This window comes from Dendrobium catenatum, unplaced genomic scaffold, assembly GCF_001605985.2.
Source record: "Dendrobium catenatum unplaced genomic scaffold, ASM160598v2 original_scaffold_260866, whole genome shotgun sequence".
Classification (NCBI taxonomy): domain Eukaryota; kingdom Viridiplantae; phylum Streptophyta; class Magnoliopsida; order Asparagales; family Orchidaceae; genus Dendrobium; species Dendrobium catenatum.
In genome coordinates, this window is record NW_021579265.1 from 242211 (window position 1) to 254226 (window position 12016).

Below are 12016 nucleotides of genomic sequence, written 5' to 3' on the forward strand. Positions count from 1 at the left end.
TAAAGAGAATTGGCTTCTTTGGGTCTCACGATCCCTATCTCCCCCTCTAGCCATCTAAGTTGGAAGTGTTTATGTTTTATTCTCGGGTAATTCACTTGAGGAAACCTTGAATTCAACCTATGCTGTGGGCATAACTTCCCACCACACTACTCTAGGTTCCTTTCTCTCCAACCAATCACCCATATAAGTCGCCACTAAGGAGGTAAATCAACAAAGTACAGAGCAAAACCCTTGGGAATTATTTTTGTTCATCGGTCTGGTTGGATAGCGTGAAATAAACTTCTTCTGAAAATTCAAATATCACTGTGAAGTCATCTAATTGTTTTACCCGTTGAGTCATATTGCATCGATTCTCTGGCTTTCTGTTGATAATCTACAAATTATTCTGTATGTGCTGCTTTCCGGCTGAAAATGCTTTCAAGCGGAGGATGCCCTGACCTAAAGCTCTGCCAAATCTCTAGACGATAAGTCTTAAGTCCAAGGGACACCAAAAGAGGAACTCCAAGGAGAGAACAATAATCAAGCATAACTCTAATCCTTTAAATTTTCAATCTTACATTAAGGCATTGCCTAAATTAAACAATAGAGCCAAAAGACTAAAAAGCCCATGCCGCCCCCCTCCTTTGACTCAAAGTTGAATATTTGAATATTCAAGTGGACCCCTACCCCTGTCCCTCCTCCTTTGCCGCCGCCCCCTTCCTGCTTAAACCCAAACCGGCCCCATAGAAGGGTCCGGCTGGATGGCTCCACTAGGACCGGTCTAAAAGGTTTCGCTAATCACTGGTCATAGCTATAAGGTCTGCTATGGTTGTTTTATTGCGATATTTATTAGGGTTTTCTCAAAAAGCCATTATAACCAGCATGTCTCAATTGAGACATCCTTATCTTTAATGAGTGAGGGTTATTGGGTTTCGAGACAGGTTTATGAGTATCTTATTTATGTGCACATCATAATTGTACGCCTTTGTCAGTGGTTGATACTTCTTCACCCCTGATGGATGTAGCTATATTTCAGTGGAACCATTTATAAATTTTTCAATGTTGACTTTTTTTTTTTTTTTTGACGCTGATTTCTTTTGCAAACTCTTTGTGGTGCATATTTTCTTCTAGGTTTGACACTTTTGCAGTGTCAAGTTAGGAAACTCTATTTTGCTAACAAATGATAAATGCTTATATTATGTGTTTGGGTTAAGTATTTTTTAACTTTAATATTTGTACTTTGAAACTGCAGTTTTCAAGCTTGACTTAGAATAAGGATAAAAGGATCAAGTGCAGTTGAGTTTTCTGTATGGGTGGTGCCGTTGCCTCTCAGATGGCATTATGTAATAATGTAAAGAGCATCAACTTAAAAATTTGAAGGTGTAGAAGTTTGGTAGGTGTTTTTCCTTATTATGTGCCAGTTTCTCTTCAGTAAACATAGCCATTTTTCTTCGCTCAACCACTCATTAATGTTAACAAACAAATATATTATCATGTTTACTTTACTGCAAAAGGAACCAATTGTGACCTATGTGAGAGCATCAACTTAAATTTGTAGGTCTTGACAGGTAGTTGTATTCCATTTTGCAAAGAGATGACATGTTTACTTATGTTCTCTTCCCTGTGACTAGTTGTTACAGTTTAAGTTATGCCATTTTGTGCAAAAGAGACGAAAACAAGTTTTTGAATGTTTTCCATCTTTTTGCTTCGTCTTTATTGAGCCAAAATTTAATCAAACTTTGGGAAAAAAGGCAAGAATGAATAACTTAACAAAGCGCCAATTCAGACTGTGAGATTAACAGCAATGATATCTCCTCCAGTGTATCCTGTATTTAATACAGCTTTGAAACTCATTCCAACAACCAAAGCATAGCTACTGTAGTTTAAAAAAACAGACAAGCCACTCCTAACCCAGTAGTCAGTCCCTCATAAATACCAAGAATAATATTGCACCATTTAAAGCCTTCTATATTTCTGCACAGCAAGTTCTCCCCTGTAAAATAAGATGACCCTAGCAAGTCAACATCATCATTTAGTTTATGAATTGTGATGAATTTAGGTCTATTTAATGCATTTCAAAGTACTTGATATTTTTGCTTTATTCATTTTTGTACTATACTGTTCTTATTGAGCTTATCAGTTTGTTCTACAATTTCTGAAGCTTTGATATATGCATTCTTTGTTTCATTCGAAGACATCTTGGATAGAACAATTGCCATAAATAGACACCGCAAACAACCATTAGGTGGAATTGTAGACCAGCATGATCAATGTGAGTAAACCATCTTCAACGGAATGAAACAACGAAGGCAATAAGGAATGTTGGATTATTGGATTGATGAACTTTTCCAACCTGGTTAAAATTGCCAAAATGATTCGACAGGAGTTACAGATTAATTCAATCTCTATTAAGTAATGTGCTACGTTTAAAAAGTTTGATGAATAACACCAAAACCGCTTTCAGTTCTTGCATGCCAAACTAATCTCGAGTATGAATTAAAATGATGGCATGGCTAAAAAAATGTCGGCATAGATGGTAACCAATATAAACAGCACAGATTTGTTTTCTTTCATTCTTAGTTATATGGCATATTAGATGAGAACTGAATCTCCGGTAGACATAAATACCTGCTCGCCCATGCTTCTTGAATGAGGATGATGTCCCCTGACTTCTTCGCAGTTACTTCTCCCTGCTTTATTTCCAAATCAAAGAACGCAATTCTCTGTTTTAATATTGGCTTTGAAGTAAATACTCCTTATTCTTGCTGTTTGCCTTTCCCCGTGACCATCCAACCAAGGTTACCTCTGAAATTTATCAAGAAGAAACATTAATAAATGTAGTTTTTGGAAATAGCTTTAAAAAAAAATTCAAATCAAGAACGTACGGAGAAAGGATGCAAGCCCTGATCCAATTGCCATGATAGAATTCAGCAGTTGTGCGCGAAGAGTAGGTTCATAGTTAGGTATATATGCAATTTTTTGCTAAGTAGTTGACGGCAATCAAGAAGTTAAACGTTTGGTAGGATTTCAGTGTATCTTAAGCTATAACTATATAATGTTATGCATTAAAAGTTAATAAATTGAACAGGTACTTCAGTGTCAGCTAAATCAAAAAAAAAATAAAAAATATAATTTATAATAAAAAATAATAATTATATAATTATGAGCATAATATGACTATCAAGTACTATTATATCATAAAGAGCCACTAAGAAAAATTCCTCAACAATTTTAAAAATCAATGCTATAAATACCATTCTTCTCAAAGCAATGGCGCTTACATAGATATACATTTTCTCATATTCTTACTCTTTTTAATCTTATGAACATACTTGTAATCATTATAAATATAGAAAAGCGGTCAAAAAAAACTTATGAGCAATCTATGTTTTAAATTTACATAACACAGATATTGAGAATTAATATGCTTCTCATGGTCAAAATATAAGATAATTCTAATTAAACATTTTAGACATGTTCATTCATGTTATGCATATTCTATATCTTTATCTTTACGTAAAATATATAAACTTCACAAGAAAAATCTACCGTCCTAAAATAGTACTAATGAATGTACCCATTGTTCCATTTCATTTTTTTTATTAAACTTTTTTTTCATTTATGTGCACGCAGTACATTGCATCTCAACCCAGTACCATAAAAAGAGGTGTTTCCATCAATCAATCTTGCACATACAAAACATATATATCTTGTCATTTCATTATATATAACATTCATTTTTTAAAATGGGAAATACTGTGAATTTTTATTTGATTCAAAATGGCCAATCATTGAATATTGAGAAAAGACAATCATGATTTTCTTTGCAAATAAAAATTTAATTAAAGTAAACACTCATCGGTTTGATGCATTTAATTTAAGAGAAAAATAAAATAGTTATTATAATAAAAGGTACTGAGTACTGCATCTCGAAAATGGACTGCCTTAAACATTGACCTTTAATCCACCAACTCAGGCTTTAAATCCTATATAAAATGCATCTCTCCATGTATTATTTGAAAATATTCTCTAAATCTATTATTTAATTTACTCTTCTATAAATTTATAATTCTAACAATTAAAATATTAAGTAATTTATTATTAATTATTTATTATGCTACATTAAATTTCCCTGTACTATGCTGTTCTAATTACTTATTAAATTATACCTAAATAGGTATCGTATTATTATTTAAAATTGTTTTCCATGCTTTATCATTTAAAATATGAATAAATCATAATTTAATTATTATTAAATTAATACTATTAAATTCTCGTCATTTTCTATGCCAAATTATTTTAACTTATCAGTATTTACTCTTCTTAAATCTAATTTATGACTTAACATAATATAAGCCTTAATTTTTCCCTATCTAATGTTAATAGCTTATAATTGTTATCATTCAAAAAGTATGTGATCAAGCATGAATCTCAAAAGCAAAATTTAAGTTGATAACTTCAAAAATAAATTCATGACCATATGAACTCCAAATTCAGAAACTATAGTCTTACTGATACGTATCTTCTGAAAACGAAATCCGCGAACATTACCAAATTTAAACTCAATCCGAGCCCAAATGAGTCCAATCAAAGACTCGAAACACATTTGGAAAGAGTCAAACCATAATTTGGATTACCAAAACGGTTTCCAAAACATGACCATGCTTATATTTGAATCGAGCGGCTCGACGAGACAAATCCAATTAGCCAAGTATTCAACAAATTTTTGATATCATTAAGACATTTCCAAAATGTCCAGGTAAATAGTCCACGATCAAGAGGCAATCAACATGCAGTCGTCCATTGCAAACCACTCCCAATTTTACCATTGATTTCCTTCTATTGTACATGTTCATGCCATTCTCAAAATTTATAAATAGACCCTCACTTATATGAAAGAGGACCAAGGAACAGGAAGCGAGAAAGAGAGATCGGAGATCGCCTGCCCACTTAGCTCCTCCGTGACCACGACCCCAGACTTCTGCCAGACCCACTTGCCCGACGTGGACTATGTAGGACCACACCTTCCTGAAGCCAGACTCTCCACCGGACCACTGACTAGACGCCCCAGACTTACCAACTCGAGCGGAATTTCGTCGGAACAAACCGCCTTGAGCCAGACTTCGCCGGATCCACTTGATTGATGCTCGAAATTTCTGCTGGACCTCCAACTTAACGCTGAATTCCACTCGGACCCACTAAATGACGGGGACTCTCTTGCCCGCCACCGACTGAAGCTAAATTTTCCTCTGGACCATCGAATGACCGCCACGACCGAACATCTGCCGACCACCAACTGACGCCTAGACTTCCGACTGATCCACCAAAACTCGCTCCTCGTAAGCCACCTTCAGCTGGACCCCCAACTTAGCCTGACTGGACCACCAACTGACCGGCCTGGACTTCTTACCAGACCACCTGACCTGAGTGCCGCAGTTTTTGCCTGACCACTGACTGACTGCACCGAATTTTCTGGCCTGGACCCCTAACTGATGCGCGAACGTTCACCGGACCACCAACTAACGATCGGGAATTATGTTTGACCACCAACTGACACCAGCAATTTATCCAGACCACCAAACTGACGCCATAAATTTTTTTCTAAGCAGGGCTGTGGCTCACCTGATCAGCTACTTGCCCGATCAATTTTTCCTCGCTTCTGCACTCCACTCTCTTGTGTCTCTTTCGTTTCTCCCTCTCATTTCCTTATTTATAGGAAGGTAAGAATCCCTTCCAATGAATCGACTTGTTCGCCTTTCATATCTTTCCATGCGTTCTTTCGGCCCAAAGCGACAGGAAGCGTCGTAGTCGATTTAGGACTTCTGCGCCGCCTCAGTGTTGAAAACAGATTGACCCTTTCGACCTCTTTGTCTTAACGTGGCTCCAATTGTAATGAAAGCCCATTCTTTGCCTTCATCTTCTTCGACTCTTCACATACAAGACCTTTTTCGGGGCATCATTTGGCAGGAAGTCATGCCTAGAATAGATGTACTTGGATTTGGCCTATATTAAAAAAAGTAAGAGGTCAGGCCTAAAAGATTTAATTAGAAAGTATATTTAAATGAACTATTTCTATTATATTTAAAGAAAATTGGACTCTTAAGACGGCACAATCGAGAATTACTTGATGATAATGTTCTTGTTGTTTACTAACTATTAAAATTATCACATCCCTTTTAGGTGTAGATCGACTCTTGTCATAAAATGACTCAAATATAGCCTAAGAATTTCTGCCTTACAGTCATCTGTCTGCACCAGACTAAAGAGTTTTGTTCTTTCAGTTTTTTTTTAGCTTAATTTTTCCCTCGCCGTTCTAGGAAAACAATAGTAGGGATAGCTGGAAAAAAAAAATTATTAGTTTGTACGTACCTTGGAAACTCTATGAACAACATCATTGGACATTCACCAGCTCCATAAGACTCAGTTATTTCCCTCCATAGAAGCATTACAGATAGGCATGGCTGCTCCATTGGCGTATTGGCTCCGCTGTGCCGAGGGATCATGAGGATTATGTTCAATGGAGTCTGCTAAACCAAATAAATCTGTAAAAGGGAAGAGAACTGCTTCTTCTCCTCTTTTTTCTTTGCTCCTCTCTCATTCACCTTTCTAATGGCTCGCCATCTCCTTTCCTAGAATCTGTCAATCTACAGCAGCAGCAATAGATCAGCGCCTGCATATGGCATATTTATGAATATGAACTTATGTTTGGGTGAAGAAGAGTTCCAACAACGATTAAAAGTAATTGAGTGCTTAGTTAATAATGAGTTGGAAGTTGTATACCAGCAAGAAATAGTTATTTTTCTTATAAGATGCTTAATTAAAAGTCATAAGAATTTAGAAAATAAGCCAAAAAATGACTATCGAAGAGCATTGTTTTTTTTTAATTTCAACTCTTAATGTGATATTATAAATAAGCTATCGAGTTTATTTTAGAAACAATAATTAATTCATTTCATATAAAATATTGCAAACAGATGATAAGAGTTTTAAAGTTATGAACAAAGGATATATATTTGATGATTAAATGGCCATACTAATTGGATCCTTTTTTTTTTAATTGCCAAAGGTTAACAATAAAAAAGCCAATATGTGGGGCCTCTTCAAGTACTTGGGAGTATTTAATCATGCGCTTTGAAAACCAGACCGAACCGGCTCGTTCGACCGTGGACCCGTCCTAAGGCCGGTTCAGTCCTCCTAAAGAAACTGGTCTAGCATCAACACGGTGAAAAACGCGGTTTCGAAACCACCGGGTTTCTTTAGAAATGTTGGTTCCAATTAAAATATATTTAAATAATTTAATTTAATATAAAATTATAATTTTTTAAATATTTAAATTAAACTTTAAATATGATATTTAACTTTTCAAATTTTTTTACATTATATAAATTATAAATAACAAAGATTCATAAACATGATTCATTCACCCCATCAGGACTCTTAACAATTGGCATACAAGAAAATGTATATAATATCAAAAATATAAGCTCCTAAGTATGTTTATGGGGCTAAACAACTTTATATTTTTTAGTATTCCCAACAATTATATGCATGATTAGATACTTTTATGAGAATTTGTTGGAAAAAAAAATTATAATAAAATATTCAAATAAAAAATAATTCATAATAATTTTCAAAATTGCTAAATATATAATTAAAAATAATTACTTATAATTTTTTAAAATTCTAAAAATTCTCCTAAATGTGAAAATTAAAATGATATTGAAAAAATAAAAAAAATCTAAAAAACAATATTATTATGAACTTATAATATATTTATAATGTGAAATATTATATGATAATTATAGATGTTCAATTTTTGTTATATATTTGATAAATAATTTGTGTCACCTCCTTATTATAGTATTTAAATATAATAAATATTATTAGTTCATCCGCGTTCGAACTCCGGTCGATCAGCATCGAATTCGCTAACATCTTCTTCTTCCATTTCATTCACCGATCCGGTTTTCAAAGCCTTTTGGTTTTATAGATCAAAGTTTTCCAAGGGTAAAATATTTTGGGAAAAGACATTGAATTTGTAATATAAGAAACTACCCAAGATTTCACCCTTATTTTGCGAGGACTTATTGATATGAGTTTCTGATTTCATAGGCGTAAGTCTCCTATAGTTATTCACCCCTCCGTTAACAGAGAGAACTTTCGATTAAGGTTAGTCGTCAATCAGATATGTAGATACAGTGTTACTCGACATATAGTAGCAGCATGGACTTTAGGTATTTAAAAAATTTTAATATTTAAAAAATCAGAAATATACACCCATCAATACACTTTAAGTGGATGATGAAGGGGAATGAATGATGAACCGATCAATTGTCCCATGGTTCCGTGCCATGTCCCGGGCTATCCGTGGTCCCCGGTTCTACTTAGTAGGAGGAGTTAGGTGACCCAAATGACAGAATGATTCATGCTGGCAGGTGCATGGCCGGAGTTGCTTCATCTAAATGTACATTATAGATTATAGGGTGAATATTGTCTAAGGGGAGAAATGGAATCCACTCTTAGCTGATAGAGGATTGTTTTGCATATCAATTATATCTTATGATTCATATCTCAAAGATTTGATGCACAGGAAAGCATACATGCTCTGGCGACGACGTAATTTATGGTTTCCATTTTGAGACAAAAACATCCTGTTTGAGGGCCCCATCAATTAAGCATTCACCTACTGTGTCATTTGCGGCGAAAATTGCCAGGTAGAAAACACGTGCCACGTTTCTTATTGACAGGAGATTGTTTGAGAATGAATCATATTGATATTTTCAACTATAAATAGCTCTTCGTTGATCTGAAGTTTACTTTAAATTATCCATATTGATAACTATGCAGAGAATTGGATTGGTTTTATTTTTATTCTGTTTGATAATTAATTTTATTTTTTAAAATATTTTTTGAATTGTTCAGTGTTTTGGATTGATGGGTATTTAGTGGTACTTTGAAAATAGATTTTGATTCCCTCCGGTTTAGATCTATATTTAACACTGCCATCATTTGGATTTTATTGGGTAATTATATATTGTTGATTGAAACCCTGTTGACTTTGTCAGTTGTCGATAGGAGATCAAATTTAAGCGCGGCTTTGCGCTGGTTGTTGATGAATTTTCTTTCTTCTATAAGATCGTGGATGCCTAATATAACGTTCAAAACAAATATTTCGGTCGTCGCTATAACCGTATATTTTGATTTCAATTTCGAATTCTTTTGTTTAGTTTGGGTTCAAGTTTTCTGCCTGTTCAAGTCTTGTTCAGTCCCTTGCTTCACTAGAAATTTTGCAGTCCACTCGGCGTCTCCCCCCTGTTTAAGGGAAAAATTCCAGGAGTATGGGCCTCCTTGCCACCCGCGTAGGAAAAAGTGTACGTAAGCGTTAAAAATCTTCATCCCAGCACGTTCCAAGAAAGACGTGTATGAGTTTTCACGGTTACCTATTTGAAAACGCCAGTTCTTTCCCCGCCACGCCATGGGAGCGTGTCATCGGGGCCTACCCGTTAGGCTCCACACCGGGTTCTTCTTCCCTCACGCTAGAAAAATCAGTATAAAGAGTTTTCTCAGTGCGCTTGCGAATGTCGATGTGGGATTTTTAAGGAGTTTATTACCTTTGCGAGACGACGCTTAACGATCTGGTTTAAAAAAACACAAAACAACTTCCCTTTTATTTTTTTATGGAACTCTTTTTCATTTTTTTTTAAATCTTTTTTTCTATTTTCTCTATTTTCTCTTTTTTTGAAACTCTCTTTTATATTTTTCTTTCTTGTCTCTATTTTTTTTTATGATGACGGAAATCAAATAATAACTATTTTTATAGTATGATTAATTAATATGTTATAATAGTAATTAATTAATTATTATTATATTAATTATAATCATAATTAATAATTAGTTTGTGATAATAATTAGGCTACTAATTAATTACGAGTAATTATAATTGATATTAATTTTTATAATTGGTTGCGTCCAGGGAGTATTCCGCGCGTGTTAGAGAAATATAAAGTTTACGTCTTAGCGTTGTACGGAAAATCCGGCACGCAATCAGATAAGAAGAAGGGTCTAGCATTTATTGAGACTACTAATATTTTACGTGGGAAAACCCCCTGAAAAGGGGAAAAAACCACGGGGCCTAGGCCCAGGTTTGGAATGAATCACTAGTATTTGCGCGATTACAAATGACGGCCTTTACTTTGGTAGAAGTCTTAGAGCTTTGATGTAATCTTTATGGAGTACATTACATGATGTTAATACAAAATGGTCATTGTTACACATGTCGCTTTGTCGGAAGCGATCGGGTAGTCGAGAGGGCGACGGAGGGTCGGAAGACTTGTAGTCGGTAGGGACGTATGTAAGGAGGACCGTAAGTTGGCGAGGGACAGAGGTCGCAGAAAGACTGTAATCGCGCGGCGCGAACATAATCAGGAGACCGTCAGTCGGCGGTACGGACGGAGGCGGAAGAACTGTAGTCTGCGGGCGACATAAGTCAGGAGGACCGTAGTTCGGGCTGGCGACGGGAGCGTTGGAAAGACTGTAAGTTACTTGACGAGAAGATCAGGAAGGACACAAGCCAGGTAGAGTCCAACAATGAAAAAAAATTCATCTTTCGCGTAGCGTCCAGCGACAGCTCCGATAGACGGTAGAAGTCCGACGTCGGTAGAAACTTGACGAAGAATGTGAATGTCCCGACATCCGGGTGAGAAGGTCCGACGTCTGTTGGGGGCAAAGGAGACTCCGACTTCACCTTGGGCGGATTTCCGCGTCAGAGGAACTCTTGTTGCAAATTGCGGGAAAATTTCAGGGCATCACGTGAAGTTGGGAAGAATCCGCTTTCTCCCAATATCACGTCAGAACCCGGACTGTGATATGCGGGCAGGACGAAACTCCGGTGAGTGGTCTAGAGGAGGAGAGGATTCTCCTTTTCCTCTTTCTCCTCTTCTTCTCTTCTCTTTCTCTCTCTTTCAACTTTCCCTTTCCTCTTGTGAAGAATGAGGTTCTATTTAAGTTTTTCGTTGGAGTGGACATGGCTTGTAAAATAGGGTGTGAGATCAGGGGGCCGAATTGGCGATGGTCTTGAATGGACGGCCGATATTGGCAGGCCCATTTGATATCGGGTGCTCACCCACTTTGTTTCCCGATTTGCTCGCTCTTCTTTTGTGAAAGCCTTATAAGTAGAATGATGGTCGGAACTTCAGTCGATCTTGGTTGTCATTGGATTCTGTCTCGTCAGCTCGTCATCGATAATCATCGCACCGTATAAGCTCCGTTAAATTGAGGACCGTTGTTGATAACTGGCAAATTGTGGTTTGAACCTTCCAACAGCGCTTCGGGTCCTTGATTTGACCCATTTGGCTGGATTGGGGTGAATTGTTGTCGTTGGGTTGTATTTCTGAGCCGCTCAGTTTGACTATAAGCTCGCTGAAATCGGAGTTCGGTGCCTTTCCGGATTTAATTTTTGAAGTTTCCGGCGTTGGGTTTGCATCGAGATTCTGCCCAATCAAGATTAATTTCATGAATAACATATCAATAATAATAGCCAATCTTTAGTTATTATAACTAATAGTAATTATAATTATTAGTAACTATAATAACAGTAATTACTAGTTGCTACAAGTTAATTGATAATTTATAATTATTGTTAATCTCTATAACCAGTAATTGAGTCATAATTATTATTAATCAATAATAATTATAATTATCATTGCTACATTAATAGTAACAAATTACTATCATTATCATAATAATACAAAGCTCATGGAAATCTTAAGATTTATACTAATTTAACGAGACACAGATGGAGGTCAAGTAAGATAGCTTATTCGGTGGGATTCTGCTTTTGAAACTCCGGTCTGAAGAGCAGCTTGCGAATAGGTGAAATAGAGGATTGGGGGTCGCTCGACCTATATAGACCAGAAGAGATCGAAAATAGGGTTGCCAATGTGAACCGAGCATTTGCATGAGTTGCTCGTGGCTCGGCTCCGATAAGGGTCGATTTCATATTCGCTTGGTGAAGTACGCATGAAGATTGCAAACGACG